Genomic DNA, 12,341 nt, shown 5'->3' with positions numbered 1-12,341 from the left:
GGCTATTAGCCCAAATGCTTGAATTACCCTAGATGCCTAGAACAAATGAAACTCAAGACGGATGATCAAAATGTGAATGCTTCACTCCTTCTTTAAATGAGGAAAAAGAATACCCTTGGCAGGGAAGGGAGAGGCAAAGATTAAAACAGAGACTGAAGGAACACCCATTCAGAGCCTGCCCCACATGTGGCCCATACATATACAGCCACCCAATTAGACAAGATGGATGAAGCAAAGAAGTGCAGACCGACAGGAGCCGGATGTAGATCGCTCCTGAGAGACACAGCCAGAATACAGCAAATACAGAGGCGAATGCCAGCAGCAAACCACTGAACTGAGAATAGGTCCCCCGTTGAAGGAATCAGAGAAAGAACTGGAAGAGCTTGAAGGGGCTCGAGACCCCATATGTACAACAATGTCAAGCAACCAGAGCTTCCAGGGACTAAGCCACTACCTAAAGACTATACATGGACTGACCCTGGACTCTGACCCCATAGGTAGCAATGAATATCCTAGTAAGAGCACCAGTGGAAGGGGAAGCCCTGGGTCCTGCTAAGACTGAACCCCCAGTGAACTAGACTATGGGGGGGAGGGCGGCAATGGGGGCAGGGTTGGGAGGGGAACACCCATAAGGAAGGGGAGGGGGGAGGGGGATGTTTGCCCGGAAACCGGGAAAGGGAATAACACTCGAAATGTATATAAGAAATACTCAAGTTAATAAAAAAAAAAAAGACTTGGTGAATGGATAAATAAATGTACAAATGGGTTAGAAATTGTACCTTTTCTCTCATGGAATCTATCTGTTACTTTGAATACAGTTTTTATGTCTGTATTATTTTCAAAAAAGACTAGATGGGGAAATTTGGGATATTTCCAGTTATCTGTCATTAATTGTGAGACACCGTGGATTTCATTTTCTTTGCCCAGTGAGATATTGGAAGAGGTCAGAGTGGCCAGACTAGGCTAGGCATTGGATGTGTGACCAAAGTTAGAGCTTAGAGAAGGACATAAGAGATCGGCCTGGGTGGGGAGGCCGGATGTAGCATAGAAGGAAACTGTATGATAATGCCTTTTCAAAAAATTAAATATGCAAAAAGACAGAAAACCTGGTTAATAACATTCAAATTATTATATAAATCTATAAAGATTACAACAGATTCGAACTGGAAAATATCAACTGACAATTTATTCAGGAGAGAATAAATAGTAAATTAGAAGAATCATAAAATTTGGGTATATGAGTACTTAATTCACTTTTACTATTAATGTAAGAATGTTCCTAAAAATAATAACAACTTTTGTGTGATCCTCAATAATTCATATACTGTAAATAAGCCATTCACAATTAGGAGAAATATTGCTAGCACATATATATGAGAAGGCTGAAGAGATGACTCAGTGTTGAGGGTACTTGTTGCTATTGCAAAGGACTGGAGCTTTTTTTTTTAAACATACATCTAGTGATTCACAAGTTTCTGTAACTCCAGTTCCAGTAGATATGACAACCTTTTCTGCAGATACCTACATGCACAGTGTACATAAATACGTGCAGGCATTCACACATAAACATAAAAAGAAAACAAATCTTTAAATTTTTAAATAGATAAATAGGACTGACTTTCTTAAATGTTCCTTTTTATTACATTTCACCTACATATAGACAGAGACACATGTGGACATACATATGCCATGGTGTACATATGGAGGTCATAGGAAAATCTACAGGAATTGGTTTTTTTCTTCTACCATGAGAATCCCAGGGATTGAACTCCAGTTGTGAGACTTGGTGAAAATCACCATTATTGATAATCTTCTTCCCAGTCCAAAGTGTTCTTATGATGTAAAAAAGTGGGAAGGAATCTGAAAAGGCAGAAAAGAGCAAAAGACAGGACGCTAACTGCAGAAGCACTTTGTGGTGGTGCCCTAGTCATCCGCCCTGGTCATTATTTTTGAATAATCATTGATGTATAAATTCAAGCTACAACACAACCAAATCAGTTAGTCACAAGTGGCCTGTAAGAATTTCATACATTGGTAAGAGAGATCAAGATAGAAAAGTCACACCAGAATCGCACTGTGCATAATTTATAACCTGTTGTGTGTTATTGGGCTTAAACTTACTTCATAGTAAACCACAGTGGGAAGGGACATGGAATTTTAAGGAACTTTTAAGGAACCTACCTTAGCATTTTTCTATGGCTGACAGCATTACACAGCCTCACTAAAACTTCCTTTCTGGTCTATAAATGAAACAACATTTTAATAAACCTTTGATATAGTATCTTTCTCCAGAGAAGAGAGATTGTTCATGTGAAGCAGCATCCCTGGCGAAAGGTCATCAGACAGCCTCTGTGACAGCCCAAGGATTACTGCTAAATTGTAGGAAGAGTATGCACACCGTTAGTCTCCTTTGAAGAATCAAGCATGGGGCAGGTCCTGGCTGACCACTGCTTTAGAAGTGACCACCATTTTTCTGTTACAGCATATGCAAAGAATAGCTCAACAGCTCTGTCCGAGTTTGGAATATGGAGCCAGCACTGACTTCCAGGTGGGGAAACTCTTTGCACTTCTTTCCTTGTTGACGATGAACATGGCGATGCTGTGGTTACAATCACTTGACTGTAAGGCCGTCAGTCTCATTCCTGCCTCTCTAGCCTTATGGGGAGACCTGACCATCAAATTTCATCACGGAGTTGACTCATCCATCTCCTCAGACCACCCAGAAGAGGTTAAAGATCTTGTCAGAACCGGCCATAGGTCATGGCATCAAGAAGACTAGACAACTGACCAAAGATTTTTAGGATAGATCTCATAACTGCTTCCATAAATTAGAATCCTATAGAGTCCAAATTTCTTATGGGTTTTTTTTGCCAACAAACCAGGCTCAATATCCTATATTTATGCAGTGTTTTCTGTTTTCTGAGCCTAAGAACAATCTGATGTGCTTCAGCAAATCCCATCTACATGATATTCTCGTCACAGTACATACAGAAATTCAGAAACTTGAGGTTCATAAATATCATGGTCTCTAATCTAAGACTGTCTTATTAATGATATTAATCATGGACCACCTCTCTAGGAATAGTTTTGCAGATAATTTCAAAAGAGTAAAGTGGTCTATCCAAGGTCAATCAGCTAGTCAGTACCACAACTGGAATCATAATGTATATTCCATCAGGTTCTAAACCATGGGCTTCCATGACACTGTGATGCCTTCCACCGATATCTTACTACTAATTTTTACCTAAGTGTCCCTCCCCTGGGCCTAGGGACAAATAGTCTCCAAAACCCTTCGGTTGACTGTCTGGATCATACCTAACTCTTTCCATTTCTTTTCTTTGAGATGAGGATCCAAAGTCTTTTGTTGCTGGTAGAACACCCACTGTAGATGAATAGAGCCCTCTTCAGAGGTAGCAGACACCACCCCCTTTATTCCAGAGACTGAAGAGACATCTCTCTATTTGTACCTCAGTATGAGAATGTGGCCAAGCCATCTCTTTGGCTGCAATGTTTCTATGCTGCCCTGCTCCTAGAAGGGTTTGCATGAGGCTAAGAAGTGGCTCACCATCCTGTGTTCTCCACCTCCCCCATCTGCTCGCTCTGGAATAATCGCTACGAACAAAGCCTTGTCTCTATGCCTGATCCTTGACAAACATATGCCGTCACTTCTTATTATATTTTGTGCATTGTAAAAGCAGCGTGCTCATTGTGTTTTCTCCCACTGCTATGACAAATTTGTCCTTTCCGTGGCAGAAGCATAAAGGGAGTTGAGTGGTACCTGGAGCACTGTATCTCATAATAAGTACCAATGGAACCCCACTAAGGTGCTCGACGAATGTTACAACCAGCTTAGTTTTTGATAACGATCTCTCTCAAGCCAAGGGATTTGAAAGAGGGGGGTAAGAAACCGGATGTTTAAACACTTCAAATTATTTCCGCAGAAGGCCTTTCTGAGTCTCATTGAAGGAGCGAGTCATCTTCCTGTGCCGAATGTTCTACAGTCCCTGAGTAATGAGAAGAGTATTCAGGTCTGGCTGCAGCCACTGTGTACGTGGTGAGGTCTGCGGCACTGCAGTTTCCTTCTCAGAAATCAGAGGTGCTGCTACATGCCCCATCGCAGACTCTTCTACGGACTACGACACGACTGGCACTGCTAAGGGCTTTCTAGCTTTCCAGACAGCGCTTCTGTGGCTGCCACAGCGAACCCCGAGCCCCTGCAAGGAGGTTCCTCCCCTAGCAACGCATCCATCTTCACAGCATACTCTATTGACTGAAACTGGTGCCTGTGCTGAGGAAGGTCAGTGGTGGTGGCAGGTAGCAATTATGTGTTTGAGACACTCTAGGCCTTAGCTTAGGCTGTAGCATTAGAAAAGGCAAAAAAAAAAAAAAAAAGCCAACATAAAACCCATTTGTGTCAGGAACAAGAGTGATCCGTTTCAGTATTCTGGGAAGTAATTACAGAAAGTCCAGTGGGGAGTGCACATTGTTTCTGAAGAAGGGCACTTACTATCTAAACTGAGCAAGAGACCACTTCAAAAGAGTTAACAAAAGAGACCCCACAGCCTAGGCCTTCAAATTGCCTTGCCCCATAGGGGCAGCCTGGCAGAGAGATATAGAGGGTAGAATTTCCTCCACCCTGTACAGCAGAAGCTGAAGTTTCACAAAAAGTGTCTATAGATCACCTTAATGGTTGGAAGCCCAGGGGATTTGAATTCATATATTAGACTCTGAAGCCCAGACATCCCTTAGATTCTTAAAATTTCATCCCCCTATGCCCCTCTAAATTTTGTCAAAAGTCACCTGTGAAAAGAGAGAAGGAAGCCATCTTAGATTTGTTATGACCACACAACCATCCGAAAGCGATGTAACTCAACTTCCCTGCTTATAAATGCTCAGTTAAAGCATCACTGATGAGCTTGTTAATGGAGGCTCTTCTGTAACCTTTCCACTGTTGACTGTTGAAAGGTACAGTTTTCAGTTGCCATTCACTAATTTCAGCACCCTGAAAAGTCTGTCCTGACTGAGGCTTCAATGGGAGGCTTTGAGGCAGAGGGACAAGTCCATCAGTTTCCCCCATCAGAGCAGTTGTATTTTGATGGGGAAGAAAGAAAGGCTCCAGAAACTGTCTCCTGTGAGGATGCTATACAGTCCTTGCCTTCCGGGCACAGAGATAACTGCCAGGTACAGATAACCACAACAGAGCAGCACTTGTTGGGACAGGGGGATTGAGGAAAGAGAGCTTCAATATCTTTGTTTTACTGGGAAGCCACAGGAACTTTCTAGAGTTGCCCCTCACAGTCTTTGGGCCTTTTTAGCTGCAGAACCAAGTATTATCAAGTAATTTGTGGCGAATCAAGAGCTTGAGACCTCTGAGATCATCCTAATTCCAAGCCCTTATTCTATGAGAGAACTGAGGTTCCAGAGGGGTAGAGAGGGGGATAAAATGTTCTGTGAGTCATACTTCTGCACCTCTGTTTCTTTCTAACTTCCACCAGATATGAGTTACCCTGCTTTTCCTTCTAACTTTATTCCATCACACCCACTCGCCCTTTCAAGTTTCATTCAACTGGCTATCCGAATGCAAGAACATGGGGAGGGGGGCACTACAAATCTCATTGTTGGACTTGTATCCAGAATTCCCCACAGTGGGGACTGTGTTTATCTAGTTGACATAGGATATCTCAGCCATGCTTAAAATATGCTGTACATGGCTCTTTCATAAAATGTAGTTGCTATGGTTTGAAAATTTCCTCCAAAATCCTTGTGTTAAACTCCCTAGTAGGGCAGTGTTGGGAGATGGTGTCTAATAGGAAAAGGTGTGGGCTATAGGGTCATTGTCTTTAGGGATGGATTAATGCCATTATCTTGGTAGTGGGTCCATTACTTAAGCCGAATTCATTATACAAAGACAAGTTTGGCCCCATCTTGTTCTCTGTTAACCTCTCTAGCTTTCTACCATGAGACAATGCAAAAGAGAAACCCATGCCAGATACCACCTCCTCTATCTTGGACTTCTTAGCCTTTGGGATGGCGAACTAATGGATTTTTGCCTATTATGAACTAGTCAGTGGTACCCTGTTGTAACAGTACAGAAAGAACCAAGACGGGAGTCTGTGACCAGCTCCTGATCTGGTATTTAGAACACTCAGATTCCAATCAGCTTTTCCAATAAGTCACTTTGAGTCACTTTTTTTTCTCTGTATTTATTAAATTGGTTATTTCTTATTTACATTTTGATTGTTATTCCCTTTCCTGATGTCCAGGCCAACATCCCCCTAACCCCTCCCCCTTCCTTCTATGTGGGTGCTTTCCTCCCCATCCTCCCCCCATTACCACCCTCCCTCCCCAACAATCATGTTCACTGGGGGTTCAGTCTTGGCAGGACCCAGGGCTTCCCCTTCCACTGGTGCTCTTACTAGGATATTCATTGCTACCTATGAGGTCAGAGTCTAGGGTCAGTCCATGTATAGTCTTTGGGTAGTGGCTTAGTCCCTGGAAGCTCTGGTTGCTTGGCATTGTTGTTCATATGGGGTCTCGAGCCCCTTCAAGCTCCTCAAGTTCTTTCTCTGATTCCTTCAACGGGAGTCCTGTTCTCAGTTCAGTAGCTTGCTGCTGGCATTCGCCTCTGTATTTGCTGTATTCTGGCTGTGTCTCTCAGGAGAGATCTACATCTGGTTCCTGTCAGCCTGCACTTCTTTTCTTCATCCATCTTATCTAGTTTGGTGGCTGTATGTGTGTTTGGTGCCCCACATGTGGGGCAGGTTCTGAATGGGCGTTCCTTTAGCCTCTGTTCTAAACTTTGCTTCCCTATTCCCTCCCAAGGGTATTCTTGTTCCCCTTTTAAAGAAGGAGTGAAGCTTCCACATTTTGATCATTCTTCTTGAGTTTCATGTGTTCTGTGTATCTAGGGTATTTTGAGCTTTTGGGCTAATATCCACTTATCAAGAGTGCATACCATGTGTGTTTTTCTGTGATTGGGTTACCTCACTCAAGATGATATTTTCCAGTTCCACCCATTTGCCTATGAATTTCATAAAGTCATTGTTTTTGATAGCTGAGTAATATTCCATTGTGTAGATGTACCACATTTTCTGTATCCATTCCTCTGTTGAAGAGCATCTGGGTTCTTTCCAACTTCTGACTAGTATAAATAAGGCTGCTATGAACATAGTGGAGCATGTGTCTTTGTTATTTGTTGGGGCATCTTTTGGGTATATGCCCAAGAGAGGTATAGCTGGGTCCTCAGGTAGTGCAATGTCCAATTTTCTGAGGAACCTCCAGACTGATTTCCAGAATGGTTATACCAGTCTGCAATCCCACCAACAATGGAGGAGTGTTCCTCTTTCTCAACATCCTTGCCAGCATCTGCTGTTGCTGGAGTTTTTGATCTTAGCCATTATGACTGGTGTGAGGTGGAATCTCAGTTGTTTTGATTTGCATTTCCCTGATGACTAAGGATGCTGAACATTTCTTTAGGTGTTTCTCAGCCATTCAGCATTCACTTTGAGTCACTTTTGACCGACAATAAACTTCTCTCTCATGTCCTCAGTAAGTCCCTTCAACTCCTAAATGAGACAATTGAATCCAATATAAGATCCATGAAGGCAAGGGTTTGGTTCACTGCCATCTGCCCACGGCCTAGAGCCAGGCACACACACCAGGAAGAACTCAACATACTTGTTTAACACATGAAATGGCTTCAAAGTGAGTAACAGCAAACAGAGGAGTTGATTCAATCAGTTCCAAAAATCTCAAGTTTTCTCTTCCCTCTCATTAGCAGGATGAGTAAAACCCCAGCTCATGTGGCTCTTAGCAACCAGTGCTCAAAAGCTGCTCTAGTTGGGTGACCTGCCAGCTGTTCGTTCTTCTATGTGCTCTAATATTATCACGTCAGTATCGCTCCCTCATTGCTGTCACCCGCCCGGCCTCTTGCTCAGATCCACCTGCTCAGCTCAGCTCACTTGTTGCTGAAAACACACTTCAATCCCTCCTACGTCCACCCAGCTTGCTTATGCAAGGTAACCAGAGACTGCACATCCTCCAGAAAAGTTGGGAGCTTTAACAAGAGTACAGGTCTGCAGGAAGCAAGGTTAGATGGCCATTCCCACAAATGCTGAACTCGGAGACTTGTAACCATTTTCTAGAGTCTTCTACGGGTCATTTCATTGTGCAATCGATAAAGTAAAACAGTTTTTTAAAAAAAAGCGGAGACTAATCGCTACAATTGGTGAATCAGCCGCTGTCCTGAGCACAGTCCTCATCTTCCCAACAGCCCTGTAGGCATCCAGTATTGAGAAAGGTGAGGCTCAGAGTATTTATGAACTTCCTAAGGTGATACAAGCAGCAAGTGCTGGAAGCAAGACTCTACCGGGCTTCCAATTTGACTGCAACATTGTGAATTTCACAGCCTAAAAAGTCTTAAGACCCACCCAGACCAACACGGTGAGTAGAAAGTGGAGTGATGATCACAAGCCATCCAGTTTTTTCTCGGCTGTATGTCTACCCCTACAATTGAAATGACCTCTTTTTCTCTCGCTCCAATACAGAACGCTGGCAGCAAGGCTGGGTTATGAGGAGATGTTTGGCGATTACTGGGTGAGACGGAGGTCAATTGTCATGGACCTTGCAGCCTTCATATTATGGATGGCAAGCGGAAGCACAGACATCTTCAGAAGCTCACCCAGCTACTCATTAAGAGAAAGATTCTGCTTTATCTACCACAAAACCCTGGTTTTCTAAAAGAAGGAAAGAAAGAAACAAAGAACAAGACAAGCAATAACACCTGCGTCTTTGTCGCTGGCCATGAAGATGAAATGAGGTAGTGCCTCTATGGTGATCACTCTGACAGGAGACAGGCGCTGCACATGTCAGAGGCTCTGATGCTGACCCCACCCCTATCCCACGAGTCTCAGTCTTTTTTAGTAGACTGAGCAATGGCTCTTGCTCTATGTAAGTATTAAGAAAACCAAGTTCTTGGATGTGGCTGGGCTTCGTGCTGTCCACCTCGAACACTACCTTTAATTTTCTGAGGTCGTTGGGTGTGGCGTTTCAGATGTTCCCAGGTGATTTTTCCAGGTGACCAGTGTGTGAGTGAGGTCGAGGGCAATTCTGGCCCTGGCTTCTCATCGTTACAGAGATTTGAAACAGGAGAGAGAAGAAACATAATAGACAAAGTGATCATGGGGGAAAATTCATGTCTCTGTCTGTTTAAACCATTTTAATTTCTCTTATTCCAGGCACTTTTTTGGACCTTGCTGAAGCTACAGACCCCTCCGTATTCCAAGGAAGGATATTGATTGGAAGGTCACAGAGGGACTGACCCCAGCTAGACTAGGCTCCATCAGAAGGCCGATGCTTGCAGTTGAAAGCTCAAGATCTGGGAGAGGACCGCATGCCCAGGGTCTGGAGCCCAAAGAATTGGGGGCTTTGCACATATAGCACATACTTGGATCACACATTAAATGATACCCACTTAAAGGAGCTGTGGAGACTCCATGTCTGAGTCACCAGAGTCTCACCAGTGGGAGAACCAACACTTCCCAGCTACACGTTTTCAGGATGGAAACCAATCGTCCCTTTAGTCCTTTCTCCCAGATTCCACATTTCAATGTTTAAAAGGTTCTACCACCACATCAGGAGGATCGAGTGGGAGGTGAGGAGGGAGTAGAAACAGGTTGCATAGACACGTCTGTGGGAAGCTTCCTGTTAAAGGGAGGGAGAGAGGGAGGGAGGGAAGGAGGGAGTGAGGGAGATCTTCTTTTTAAAAAAAAGAGACATGATGATTTTTTTTCTTCAGTAGAAAAGACCAGAGTCTATTTAAATGCTTTTGGGCAGAGGTCTGTGAAAAGGAAAAGTCAAATAGTGAGAGCTGAATCACTAGCTCAGGTCCCTAACAAGGCAATGGGTCCAGTGCTCACAGGAGAAGGGACCACTATTCTGTCACAACAGGAGAGAGAATAAATAAGGAAAGAAGGGGAGAGCCACCTTTACAAATATGGACAAACTCAGTGGGCCTAGACGTGCATGCACGCGCGCGCATGCGCGCGCGCGCACACACACACACACACACACACACACACACACACACACACCCCGAATATTTGTGGCTATTCCCAGTACTCTACAGTACTTCCCTGAATTTGAATTCTCAACCCCATCCCAAAAAATAAGCATTCTAGCCTCCATTTTATGGATGTGTCAACAAAATCCAAAGATCATTTGAAATTGCTCTGGTTATGTAACTAGTTTTATTAATAATATAGTGCTAACATTTCTGTAGTGCTCACTAGTGCTTGTATTCTAAGAACTTCTATCATTTAGTCTTCTTAGCCCTAAGACACAGGGACTAGCACTACCGTGGTGTCTTAGGGTTTACTGCTGTGAACAGACACCATGACCAAGGCAACTCTTATGAGGACAACACTTAATTGGGGCTGCTTATAGGTTCAGAGGGTCAGTCCATAATCATCAAGGCAAGAACATGGCAGCATCCAGACAGGCCTGGTTCAAGGGTAGCTGAGAGTTCTACATCTTCACCTGAGAGCTGCTAGCAGAAGACTGACTTTCAGGGAAAGAAAGGAGGGTCTTAAAGCCCACAACCACAGTGACACACCTACTCCAACAGGGCCATACCTTCCAATAGTGCCACTCTCTGGACTGAGCATATACAAATCATCAAACCTAGGTTTGCTGTTCAAAACACAAAAAACATTGCAGCCTGGATTATTGGCTCAAGATCTAACAGCTTCAGTACAGACACAGCCCTGGATCCCAGAAGTGAGACTTCAAGAGATAAGCTACTTCTTATAGGAAATAAAATGACAAAGGTTATCCAAATTCTCAGAGTATTGAGGCATGGGTCTGGATAAAGGTAAACCTGCATTTTGTGTGAACTTCTCTGTACTAAAACTGAGGTAGGATGTCTGAGGCAAATAAAAGAAGCCCAAGTGTGCTCTTAATAGACTTCATGTCTCACTAGCCTCAACTGGATAACAGTCTCCCGCAACTAACTCCCTGCAGCTCAGATAACCTTTCTAATGGGAACTTGAAAGAAGAATTCCAGTTAAGAATGGTTCAACTTAACTAACTGTTAATTATCCTTTAAGGACAATAGGTGGTTCCATCCCATGAAGTAAATCAGTTCTGCCAGGCACTTGCCCAGCTCAAGGCATAGAGAAGTGAAAGCTTATAGCCTCATGCTTGCATCAAAATATGCATAATCAGACAAGTATTGTGACACGAACCCACTTCATGTAGTGCATGTCTTCAAAGGGTGATGGAAAGAGAGAAGAGTAGCAGAGACTGCCCATGGGAAGCCCTGGGGGACAGGCTCTACAGAGGACTTGTCACTTTCAAGAAGAAAAGAAAAAGGTTTGCCTGATGAGTAAGGCAAGTAAGGCGGGCAAACAATTCAGGCAGAGGGGCCAATATATACAAAGTGGGGAAAGAAAGAAACGGATCTAGTCTAAGCGACTGCTCATCTGCTCATAGCTCAGTCCAGCATCAGTAGAGGTGTCAGCTTTAAAGGACGGACGATGGTCATGCCCAACAAGGACATATAACCAGGTAGGGAATCTAATCTCTAATCCTGCTGCTACCCTGGGAAGCTGTTCTTTCACTAGTTTCACCTCACACAATGGGGGCTCACCAGGTGCCCACCACAGGGTAAGTGGATGAAGAACAGGCAGTGAAGCCACAGTGGGATCCTACTCAGCTCCAGAAAGTGTGGACTTCTGCCATTTTTAACATCAGGGCTGAAACTGGGAAAACAGGCATCAAATACCGTATGCCAAGGGAGTCAACACATGGAGAGAGAGAGAGAGAGAGAGAGAGAGAGAGAGAGAGAGAGAGAGAGAGAGAGAGAGAGAGAGAGAGACTGGTTAACAGAGTTAGAGAGAACAAGAAGTAAGGACAATTAAGGAGAGGTAGCCAGTGAGTACTGAGTTACAGTGATAGAAGAGAAATAGCAAAGTAACCACTGTTAATTAAAATAAGTGTTTTAGAACATGTGGAAGACACAGGGCCTACATAGGTCTGCACTAGGTCCTTTGCATATATATTATGATTTCCCATGTAGTACTTTTATGGGATTCCTGAGGGTACAACAGATGTGTCTCTGCTTCATGTATTTTTCTCTTGGGCTCTTTCTGTTTTTTTTTTTTAATTTTTGGTCCAGTTCCAATATGTTTATTTTTGTTATATCATATATCATATCATTATCCCTTAGAGGCCTCCTTGTTTTCTAATGAGAGACAGAAAGAGGTGGATCTGAATGGGAGGAGGTGGGGAGAGACTGGGAGGAGCAGAGGAAAGGAAAATTGTAATCAGGATATATTATGTGA

At 43.5% G+C, this 12,341-nt stretch overlaps 1 long non-coding RNA gene across 3 annotated transcripts; it reads left to right on the top strand.

Moving 5' to 3' along the window:
* The first annotated feature begins 3,952 nt into the window (after window positions 1–3,952).
* On the top strand, window positions 3,953–11,565 carry LOC148005917 (uncharacterized). 3 transcript variants are annotated; one of them, XR_015620985.1, is made up of 4 exons: window positions 3,953–4,297; window positions 8,332–8,442; window positions 8,547–8,949; window positions 9,237–11,565. It is a non-coding gene; the product is annotated as an uncharacterized LOC148005917 (long non-coding RNA). The 3 variants fall into 3 exon arrangements; XR_015620986.1 differs by having other exon boundaries at window positions 7,778–8,442; XR_015620984.1 differs by having other exon boundaries at window positions 3,960–4,297; window positions 8,273–8,442.
* The last annotated feature ends 776 nt before the right edge of the window (window positions 11,566–12,341 follow it).

Source organism: Rattus norvegicus, chromosome 5 (genome assembly GCF_021556685.1).
Source record: "Rattus norvegicus strain SHRSP/BbbUtx chromosome 5, alternate assembly SHRSP_T2T, whole genome shotgun sequence".
NCBI lineage: Eukaryota > Metazoa > Chordata > Mammalia > Rodentia > Muridae > Rattus > Rattus norvegicus.
This window is presented reverse-complemented; position numbering and strand designations above follow the sequence as displayed.